Source organism: Hemitrygon akajei, chromosome 1 (genome assembly GCF_048418815.1).
Source record: "Hemitrygon akajei chromosome 1, sHemAka1.3, whole genome shotgun sequence".
Taxonomy (NCBI): Eukaryota; Metazoa; Chordata; class Chondrichthyes; order Myliobatiformes; family Dasyatidae; genus Hemitrygon; species Hemitrygon akajei.
Genome location: NC_133124.1, coordinates 173,278,499 through 173,290,764, shown reverse-complemented (window position 1 = coordinate 173,290,764; position 12,266 = coordinate 173,278,499).

The following is a 12,266-nucleotide window of genomic DNA, read 5'->3' as shown; positions in this document are numbered from 1 at the left end:
ATTCTAGCTTCGTTATCATACCAGGTTTTCATTTTCTCCTGGGCCAGTTTAAAATTTTCCCTGGCCAAGCTACAAGCTTTATGTAATCGATCCTTAAATTTTAAAACATAATCCAGCAAATTGGTGTGTACCTCTTGATTAATCCATTGTTCTTTTAATAAGGCCAAAGGTCCTCTAACTCTATGCCCAAATACAAGTTCAAATGGACTAAAACCTAATGAATCCTATACTGACTCCCATACTGGAAATAGAAGTTAGTGTATGCTCTCATCCCAATTATTTTCATTTTCTACACAATACGTCCTAATCATAGTCTTGAGGGTAGAATGAAACCTCTCTAAGGCTCCTTGCAATTCTGAATGATATACAGACGAGGTAATCTGCTTAGCTCCCAATTTATAAACTATCTGTTGAAACAATCCAGATATAAAATTATTACCTTGATCAGATTGTATTTCCTTAGGCAACCCAAAATAAGTAAAGAATTTTATAAGAGCTTTTGTTACAGTTTTAGCTGTTATATTCCTAAGTGGTACTGCCTCTGGAAACCTAGATGCAGTGCACATTATGGTCAGCAAATATTGATGGCCAGCTTTAGTTTTTGGTAATAGGCCTACACAATCTACAATAATTTTTGAAAATGGTTTACCAAATGTGGGAATAGGTTGCAGTGGGGCCACTGGAGTAACTTGATTAAGTTTACCCACAATTTGGCAAGTATGACATGTTCTGCAAAATGTCACCACATCTTTTCTCAAACCAGGCCAGTAAAAATGTTCAAAAACCTTGTTTCACAGTGAACAACCTTCTATTCATCACTTGCAGGAATTGTAGGTGATCTCCACTTCCTCATCAACACTCCTTTCACAAAATAATATCCTACTGGCACCTTATCAATTTCACTGTCTAGGAGAGCTTGTTCCTTTAATTTGATAATCTCAGGTCTCTACTCTGCTCTGCTATCATCTCCTTCCAAGACAGAGACAAATCTTCAAGGTCAGACTTACTCCAAGAATCTTGATCAAACATTGAAGGTATGAAAGTTTCTGACACATCCTCAAAATTCGAATCCCAAGTTGAACAGTCATGGGTAACAACCTCATCCTGCACATCAAGCTTTTTAGCCATAGCTCGAAATACAACACAGGAGGAATCTGTGTTAGAATCCATCCGTGGTTCCTCTGACTTTATCACAAATGCACTTTAGGTAAAACTTGTCCATCTGCTAAGTCATTTCCTAACAACAGAGAAACGTCATTCACAGGTAAGCTGGGCTGTAGTCCTACTTTAACTGGTCCTGTAACTAACCTTGACCTTAAATTTACTCTATGCAAATGTACAGGCATAAGGGCACTCCCAACACCTCGTATATAGTTTACCTCACCAGTGTCAGACTCATCACTAAACTTTTTCACACTGTCTAACATTAGTGATTGAGAAGCTCCAGTATCCCTAAGGATTTTTATTGGCACCGGAGTGGATCCCTCTTTCAAGGATACAAATCCTTCAGTTATAAAATGATCATATCCACTCTTAACTTGGCCAGACACTGACAAAGCGTCATTTATTTTTATCAGACCCTGTGGATTTACAGGTATTTCAATATGTTGCACACAAGCATCTGGGACTACTTCCTTGTCCTTCTTCAATAGGAAACAGTTAGCTATTACATGGCCAGGTTTCTTACAATAGTTACGAATGGGACCAAACTGTCTTTCCTTCACATGTTTTCCTTCCTCCTTACCTTTCTCACTTAATTTCTGGTTTACCTTGATACTCCGTGCTATTTTTCCTTTTAAAAGTTCTACTCTGAGGAAATTTATTCTTATGGATTACAGCATACTCATCAGCTAATTTAGCAGACTCCTGCAATGTAGCAGCATCTCTCTCATTTAAGTATGTTCTTACTTCAACAGGGATGCTGCTTTTAAATTCCTCTTATAATTTATTATACTAGCCATTCACATTTTTAGAGGAAACCCATCTCTCAAAACACATAGTTTTATCGTAGGCAAATTTCACGTAAGTTTCTTCCATGGATTTCTTCAAATTCCTGAATGTTTCTCTATAAGCTTCTGGAACCAGTCCATATGCTTTCAGTATATGCTGCTTCATAATATCATAATTTAGTGCTTTCTCAGCAGTTAAAGCTGTGTAAACTTGTTCTGTCTTGCCTTTAATTACACTCTGTAACATCACTGGCCATTTCTCTTTCGGCCACTCTGAAATCTGAGCAGCAGTTTCGAAATGTTAGAAATATTTATCTACTTCTGTTTCATTAAATGGAGGAGCTAATATAACTTCTCGACTAGCAACAACCCATTTCCTAGAACCAGAGGACTGATTCTCAGACCTTAATTTCGCCATCGCAAGTTCACATTCCCTCTGTTTATTTGCAGCTTCTAACCGACTTAGTTCCAAGTCAGCTTACAATTGTTTCTGCTTCTGTTTTAACTCAGCTTCTATTCTAAGCATTTCTAATGCTTTACTTTGCTCTAATTTCATTTGTTCGATTTGTAACTGCATTTCCAGGTTACTTATTGGAAACATATCTACCACCGCTTCATCAAAATCACCTGACTCTACATAGTGTGACGAGATTTTTCTCTGAAATACAGGCTTTGTTGTAGCCTTCGAAATACCTTTAAGTTCCAACCTGCTAGCAATCTCAGATACATCACTCTTTTTCACCTTCGCCAATAACTCCGCGCCTGGCGATGCCAGAAAGTCATCAATATTCATTGTTGCCGAATACCACCCACAATCCACTCAAACAAATGAATCAGGTATTTCCCTTTTCCAAACCTGATGGTTAATTAAACAGCCGTTTAAACTCAAAAATGGAACATATCCCAGTCAAGCCCCCAATTGTTATGACACGGCAACAATGAATATAGAATTGAGACAGGTTTTTGTAATAAACAAATAAACAGTTTATTAAACTCTGCTCAACAAACATGAAAAGTAAACAAACGACTAACTTAACCAGAAGTTAATTGCCATACGGCAACTCAAACAGTTCTTAAAGCGATAAATGCGAACACAGTTCTTAAAATGGTAAATGCGAAAGTCCAAATGATTTTTACAGTCATTTAGGGGACTTTCCTGCAGTAACAAATTCCTTGCTGACGTTATTGCTGATCCCAGTCGAAATATGTCTTACCCGAAAGACTCATGATGAAGGAAATAACAACGGCTTGAAGGAACTGACCTTTTCCATGGTGAATAACATTGCACCCAACCCTTTCTGCTCTCACAATGCAGGGGCTATCTCAGATACAGGTTACTATTTCCTGAATGAAGATCCAGTAAGGTCGATCCTGTATTAAACCACCAACGACACCAACTTTACTCGATCCCTCGGGTTTCCGTACTTCGGTAAATCTTCACTCTCCAACTTAGACTGTAAGATTAAATCGAAGATACATCAAACATAACTGGCAGTGATTTTCAAAACTGCCGGCACAATGATAATGTACCTTACAGTAGAAATTAAAACTCCACTTGAAAATAAAACTGCGTCATGAAACCAAATACGCAGCATAACGGAGTAACGGATGACTTAAACTATGTCCCAACAAAGCCTCCTGTGTCACAGCAGGCTTTCCCTGTTTTATACCTGTTGGATCAGGCCATCACATGACCTCACACTGGCAGGAAAATACATCAGCCCACCATCACAAGACCATTACATCATGCTCATAAGACAGTCACAAGATACCCACAGGGCATGTAACAGTGACTATTCACAAAACTACTTCTCCATCTTTCAGATATGCTTCTGCTACTATATGCATCTTCACTTCATAACATCTTTTGTGAGTGGCCTCAGATTTGGTCAGCCATCTGCTTGTTTGGCCTGATCTTCCACTCTCTCTTGCTTGCTGCTGCCAGAGGAAAGTGCAGGAGTCTTGGATTCCACTTTACAAGGAATGATCAGTGAATCTTGTGGCTTTGGACTCATTTTGGGGGGCATTGAGGTTCATGTTGCATGTATGTCTGGATTCTGGATACACTGTTTTTTTTTTGCTATTTTGAGTGGTTTCATCATGCTGTAGAAACCCACCAAATATTAAAAGGCTGTGATAGAGTGAATGTGGGAAGGACTCTTCGAAAAGTTAGAAAATCTACGTCCAGATGCCCCAGCATGAGATTATATGTTTTTAGAACAGAGATGAGGAGGAATTTCTTTAGCAGGAGTGTGGTAAATCTGTGGAATTTGCTGCCACAGATGCAGAGACCAGGTAATTGGGTATATTTAAATTGGAGGTTGGTAGGTTGATAGGTTTTTGGTTAGTAAGAATGTCATAGTAAGCAGAAGGTAAGACAATGGAGTTGAGATATTTCAGTCAAAATTGAATGGTGAAGCATACTTGAATGGGCTGAATGGCCTGATATGTGATGGATATTCACTGTCCATGGGACCATTTTGCCTAACTCAGCAGCTGACTCTTCAGAGAAACAATGAGTTGTTTGTGAGTAAGTTAAACTTTGAACTAATATTCTTTGTTCAAAGAGTACAGGACAGAAAAAGAGTGCTCAACCAGTTCTCCATGTTCATGGGGTTCAGCTCAGAGTTAACAACCCTGGCAGGTAGAACAAAATTGTTATAGAAACAACAATGAGCATAACAGTATTCCTGAGGCTCCACCTGGGACTTGCATGACTCTGTATAGCGAAAACCAAGAGGAAGCTACTGACACAATGAAGGCAGCCCTGAACATCACCAGAGATGGAGGACCTTCATTACTGCCCTAAATGCCAGCAGTATAGCAGACAGTAATTCTGTTTCACTCTATTAAAAATAATCTCAAATTCAATCATACATTTCAGTCACAGAGGCATATTTCTACACATATTAGCTCAAACAAGATTGGTAGGAAACGACCACTGTTAGATGATCTCTATCTTTCACAGACACACACACACACACACACACACACACACACACACACACACACACACACACACACACACACACACACACACACACACACACACACACACACACACACACACACACACAGTCATTTTCACTCAATCTCAAAGAAAAACTCAACTGCTCTCCCAGACAATTGTGCAGGTTAGTGCCAAGGAATTTTAGCAGAGAACAGAGAACAAAGCTGTACCATTCTAATCATTGGAGAATCCTGATTGGTCAAGGTATTAGTTTGACCACTTTCACGGTGTTGCTGTCAGTCAAAGATGATGGTCCCCGCCTTCTCCATTCTGATTAATGTGCTGTATAGTCAAGCTTGCTGTTTCATTCAACTCAGTTCCTACTAATTTGCCAGCACATTCAGGAAGTGTTGCAATGAACATAATCACAGGAAACAGGTTCTGCCTTTCCATTGCTTGATCCCAGAGAGTGTGCAATGGTGTTGATTTGACACAATGTTACATCCCTGGAATTGGAATCATGATGGTCTAGTCAGAAATACTGAGAAGACTGCAAACCCTAATAATTGCACTTTTCATTTCTTTTCTCAGATAAGGAGCCCAGAATTATTCACAATACTTAAAGTGCAGTCTGAAAAATGCCTATAAAGCCTCATTTTGCTGTTTGATTTTAATCTTCCTGAAATGAATGCTCATACAGAACTTGTCTTCCTTACCACTGACTCAACCTGTAAGTCAACTTTTAGAGAATCCTGTACCAGGACTTCCAAGTTCCTTTGCACCTCTGATCTTTGAATTTTCTCCCCATATAGAAAATACTCTTCATCTTTATTTCTTCTACCAAAGTGCATAAGCATACACTTCCTTACATTATATTCCATCTGCCATTTCTTTGCTCATTCTCCCTCTCTGTCTAAGTCCTTCTGCAGGCTCCCTGTTTCCTCAGCACTATTACCCCCTCCATCTATATTTGTACTGTCTTCAAAATTTGCCACAAGACTGACAATTCTGTCTTTCAAATTATTTACATATAACATGTAAATAAGTAGTCCCAACACCATCCATGTGGAACAACAGTAGTCACTGGCAGTCAATGACAAAAGGCTCCCTTTATTCCTACTCTTTGCCTCCTGCCAGTCAGTGAATCTTCTATCCATGTGTCATTCCTGTAATACCATTGGTTCTTATCTTGTTAAGCAGCATGTGTAGCACCTAGTCAAAGGCCTTCTGAAACTCCAAGTGAACAACATCCACTGACGTTCCTTTGTCTATCTTGCTTGTTACTTCCTCAAAGAACTCCAACAGAGTTGTCATGCAGGATTTCCCTGAAAGAAACCATGATGATGGTACCCTGTTTTGTTATGTGCCTCCAAGTACCCCAAATCCTCATCCTTAATAATGGACTCCAACATCTTCCCAACCACTGAAGTCGGACTAACTGGCCTATAATTTTTTTTCTGCCTCCCTCCGTTGTAGCGTAGCAAAATTTGCTGATGACATTGTAGTGTAGCAAAATTTTGCTGGTGACACTAATACTGGAAAAGCAAATTGTACAGAGGATGTGGGGAGTCTGCAGAGGGATATAGATAGGTTAAGTGAGTGGGCCATGATCTGGCAAATGGGAGACAATGTTGGTAAATGCGAGATCATTCACTTTGGAAGGAATAGTGGAAGTGCAGATTATTATTTAAATGGTGAAAGGTTGCAGCATGCTGCTGTGCATAGGGACTTTGGAGTGCTTGTGCAAAAAGTTGGCTTGCACATACAACAGGTTATTAAGAGGGCAAACAGAATGTTGGCCTTCATTGCTAGAGGGATTGAATTCAAGAGCAGGGAGGTCATGCTGCAACTATACAGGGTACTGATGAATTGCACTTGGAGTACTGTGTGCAGTTCTGTTCTCCATACTTGAGGAAGGATATACTGGCTGTGGAGGCAGTGCAGGGAAGGTTCACCAGGTTGATTCCAGAGATGAAGGGGTTAACTTATGAGGAGAGATTGAGTTGCCTGGGATTATAGTCTCTGGATTTCAGAAGAATGAGAGGGGATTTTATAGAAACATAAAACATTTTGAAAAGGATAAGATAGAATTAGGAAAGTTGTTTCCATTGGTAGGTGAGACTAGAACTAGTGGACATTGCTTCAAGATTCAGGGGAGAAGATTTAGGACGGAGATGAGGAGAAACTGTTTTTCCTAGAGCGTGGTGAATCTGTGGAATTGTCTCCCCAGGGAAGCAGTTGAGGCTTCTTCACTAAATATATTTAAGATAGAGTTAGATAGATTCTTACATAGCAGAGGAATTAAGGATTATGGGGAAAAGGCAGGTAGATGGAGCTGAGTTTATGGACAGATCAGCCATGATTTTATTGAATGGTGGGGCAGGATCGATGGGTCGGAAGGCCTACTCCTGCTCCTATTTCTTACGTTTTTATGTTCCCTCCCTTCTTAAAGAGTAGAGTGAAATGCAAATACTCTCCCTGTATCCCTACATGCCCTGACCAATCAAGAATCTATCAACTGTAGAGGTTTCCATGAGCTGTGTCGACAACTCGCTGCAGCGGTCGATAGGTTCTTGACTAATCAGGGCATGAAGAGATGCTGGGAGAAGGCAAGTCATTGGGGCTGCAATAGAAATGGATCATCCATTATGAAATGGTGGAGCACACTTGGTGGGCAATATGGCCTAATTCTACTCCTTTATCTTATGGTCCTTTTTCCGTTATCCAGGGCCTCATTAAGTCTTGAAACCCAGCCTTCCCTGATCCTGCTATCCTTGCCTTTTATTCAAGGAAAATCCAACCACAGCTCACTGCTGAGTTGTGACACCATACTATGATGGAAGATTCTGGACAGAACAGCAGGTTGCCTTCCCCTATGCTGATGAAAATCTTTACATTGTTAGGTAGTGATTGAGAGATGCTGTGGAGCATCTAAAAATAATTACAGATCTCTGACTGTGCACTGGTTGTGAAGCAGAAATCAGTAGGTCTGATATCAGTGCAAGTTCCTTTGACACAAAGCATTTAGTCAAGGAAATGACTTTGTTACAAGGCTGGGGAAGGGACAGGTAGTATTGAGGGAACAATGTACTCAATGGATGCAGTGAAAGGGCAGCCCCGTGGTGTTCTGTACTGCTGTTTGAAGCTGAGATGTCCTTTAGTGTACCAGTCCAAATGTGCCTGAATGTGGCAGCACATTTTGGAAGGGTGGTAAAGAAGCTGTATGGGCTGTTGAGGCTGGGCTTGAATGCTATCGCCTTCTAGCTGTAGATATACCCAATGAATTGGCCTCCACAGCATCTGTGGCAACAAATTCTCCATATTCACCATTTCTCAGCCTAACTGAACCCTAACGGATGAAAAATGATGAAACTTGCCAGATACTTAAAGACTGATGGAGCCAAAGTCACTCAAACACTGGCTGCTCTGCTTGCCCAAGTCTTATTTGTATTTTCCCTTTTGAATAAATCCCATTCACTGATTCCACACAGACCAACTTCCAAACTCCGCCATGCTTGCAGGGGTAAGTGCCAAGAGGGAGATCAGTGGGGAGGAATGAGTGGACAAGGGAATAATGAAGGGAGCAATTCCTGTGGAAATCGGAGGGGGGGGGGAGGTGTTTAGTGGTAGGAAGATGGATGAAGTTGCAGAGAATTATGAGCTGGATGCAGAGATCCAGGAGGCGGTAGGTAAGGACAAAAGGAACTACCTCTGATAAGGTAGCAGGAAGATGGGATGAGGGTGGATGAGGGCAGCATCAATGGTGGAGGAAGGGAAACATTGTTCTTTGAAGAAAGAGGATATCAGTGATGTTTTGGAAAGGGAAGTAGCATCCTAGGAACAGATGGGGCAGAGACTGATGGAGACGGAAGATTGGGACTATAAGCAGAGGTTGGACAAAGTTGGATTGTTTTATCTTGAATGTTGGAGACTGATGAGAGACCTGATTAAATTTTATAAAGTTAAGAAACTTTCCCAGTGTCTAAATGTCTCCTACGAGAGGACATTGACAATGTGAAAGAGGATCAGTTCAAAGAAGATGTGCAGGGCAAATTTTTCACAGAGACTTGTGGGGGCAGGGGGCGGGGTGCCTGGAATATGCTGCCAGGGGTGGAGATGTGATAGAAGTGTTTAAAAGGCTCTAGCTAGGCACATGAATGTGCAGAGAATAAAGATTTGAGTACACTGTGTACTCAATGTTAGAGATTAGTTTAGTTGGGCATTTAATTACTGGTTTAATTTGATTGGCAAACCGTTTGGAGCCAATGGGCCTGTTGCTGTGTTGTACAGTGTGTGTTCCACATCCAGGTTAACTTTCTTCCCCCCTCTCTTATATCTACATTCTTAGTTTTGATAATGGCAGAGAGTCAGAAAGAGACCATTCAGCCCGTCAAATCTGCTGAGGGCTAGATCTGTTGCATTTAAGACTGACAATCAAATTCTGTATAAGAAAACCAGGTAAGATTTGCAGAGGGTTATTTCAAGAGGCAGTTGAGCTCCACACTTTCTATGCAAGCTTTGCAGGGAGGGATCAAACCACAGCCATGAGGACTCCTGCAGCATCTGATGAACCTGTGATCTCTCGTCTTGCAGGCCAATGTCAGACTATCTTCCAAGAAGGTGAACCCTCGCAAGTCAGCAAAGCAGCAGTGCCCAATGAAGTACCTGGTAAGGCTCTGAAAACCTGTGCCAAGCAAATGGCAGCGGTATTCAGAGACATTTTCAATCCCTCAGTGCTATGGTTGAAAATTCCCACCTACTTCGAAAGGGCATCAATTATGCCAGTGCCCGAGAAGAGCAGCATGAGCTCCCTCAATGACTGTCGTCCAGTAGCACTCACACCTGTGGTGCTGAAATACTTTGAGACATTGGTAATGGCTAGAATCAACACCAGAAAGGACCTGGACCCACTGCAATTCGCCTATTACCACAATAGGTCCACAGCAGGCGTGCTCTCAATAGCTCTCCACACAGCTGTGGATCACCTCGACAATACAAGTACCTGTGTCCAGATGCTGTTTATTAACCATAGATCATCCTTTAAAACAATCATTCCTACAGTCCTGATTGAAAAGCTACAGAACCTGAGCCTCTGACCCTCCCGCTTCAACTGGATCCTAATCAAAGGATCACAATCTGTGCAGACTGGAAATAACATCTCCACCTCACTGACAGTCAACAATGGTGCACCTGAGGGATGTGTGCTTAACCCACTGCTCTGCTCCCTCTCTACCCATGACTGTATGGCTAGGCACAGTCAAATGCCATCTATAAATTTACTGAAGATACAATCAGTGTTGGCAGAATCTCAGATGGTGATGAGAGGTCATTCAGGAGCAAGATATACCAGCTAGTTGAGTGGTGTCACTGCAACGACCTTACACTCAACATCAGCAACATGAAAGAGCTGATTGTGGACTTCAAGAAGGGTAAGATGACGGAACACATGCAAGTCCTCATGGAAGGATCAGAGGTGGAGAGAGTGAGCAATTTTAAGTTCCTGAGTGTCAATATCTCTGAGGACCTAAACTGGAAGAGACATATTGATGCAGGTATAAATTAGGCAAGACAGCGGCTATATTTGATTAGGAGTTTGAGGAGATTTGGTTTGTCAACTAAAACACTCGAAGACTTCTACAGATGTACCATGGAGAGCATTCTGACTGGCTGCATCCCATCTGGTGTGGGGGGGTTGCTGCACAAGACTGAAGCAAGTTGCAGAAACTTGTAGAATTTGTCAGCTCCATCATGGGTACCAGCTTCCGTAATATCCAAGACATCTTCAAGGAGCGGTGCCTTAGGAAGGTGGCATCTGTCATTAAAGATTCCCACCACCCAGGACATACCCTCTTCACTCTGTTACCATCAGGAAGGAAGGACAGAAGCCAGAAGGCACCCACTCAGCCATTCCTGAACGGCTTCTTCCCCCCGCCATCTGACTTCTAAATGGACATTGAGCCCATGGAAACAACCCCCTACTTTTTCTTTCTTTCTTTTTGCACTACTTAACTATTTAATAGACATATATATTCTTAATGGAACTCAGTTTCTTTTCTCAATATTTATTTATCATGTGTTTCATTGTACTGCTGTCAAAAGTCAACAGATTTTACAACACATTCTGGTGATATTTAATCTGATTCTGATGTCTGTCAACCAACACCACCCATTAACACGGATCCTTCAGCCAATTAACCCAGCTTTCCCCACTCCACATGACTTCTTTGGAGATGTGGGAGGAGTCTGGAAGCCCCCAGGGAAATGTCGAGAAAGCCGGGGGAAATGTGCAAACTCCACACACACACACACGCACACGCACACGCACACGCACACGCACACGCACACGCACACGCACACACACACACACACACACACACACACACACACACACACACACCTCAGTTGGTTGCCTTGGCCTTGGTCAGCATGAACATGTTAGTCCGGAGGGCCTGTTTCTGTACTGAGTGTGTCACAAATAACTGTGGGTCAACTGTCTAAGAAGAATAACTAGATGGCTTGAGTTGCAAAAATAGATTGAGGTGCTTTTATTTACAAAAATAGTGAAAAAACAAAAACCTGGACGTCCACATCAAAACAAGAAAAAGAGTGGGAAAAATACAATACATACACAGCTTGCAATTGTCACCTGTCTGGTTAACAGCCACCCTCAGACCAAACAGAAAAAAAACCCAAAGCCTTGGTAACGCGAGGCTTGAAACTGCTAAGCCCCTCCCCCTAAACCAACCAAAAGCTAATTAACTCAATTATCTTCCATTTCACACAATCTGAAACTCTACTGCCGGTTCTCACAATAAACACATATACCTCATTATAGGGGTCACCATTTCCCGGTTAAATAACTTAAATAAACCCCAAAACTTTATCACAAGATGAGTAATTGGGTAACATAACCCTTGACCCAGTTAAAGATGGCATCCTCCACCATCAGCACACCTGTCAGGTTGCTGCTGCCTCTATATAAGACAGCTCTATGCAGCAGCTCTGTTTCAGACCCAGTGACTGTGGAGGAGAGAAACGTCAGATTATCATGACACTTTGGCAAAACACTTATTGGAAAGATGAATATGAATAAATTGACCCGAGATAATTTAACTGTAACATAGTGCGTTTCTTTTTTTTAATACCTATTACTGCTGGGGATGTTGTGACTGTTGATTTATTGTGATGCGTGCGCTCACCACAATGACAGAGGGGAATAATGTGTGTGGATGACCCTTTGAGTGTTCTACTGAATGTGCCATGTGCCGTCTGTAATCAGTGACAGGCCTTCCTCACAGAGTGACTCTGACCAGAAGTTACTTCCCGTCATACTACCGGCCTTTGGGGGATAATGAAGATCCTTCAGG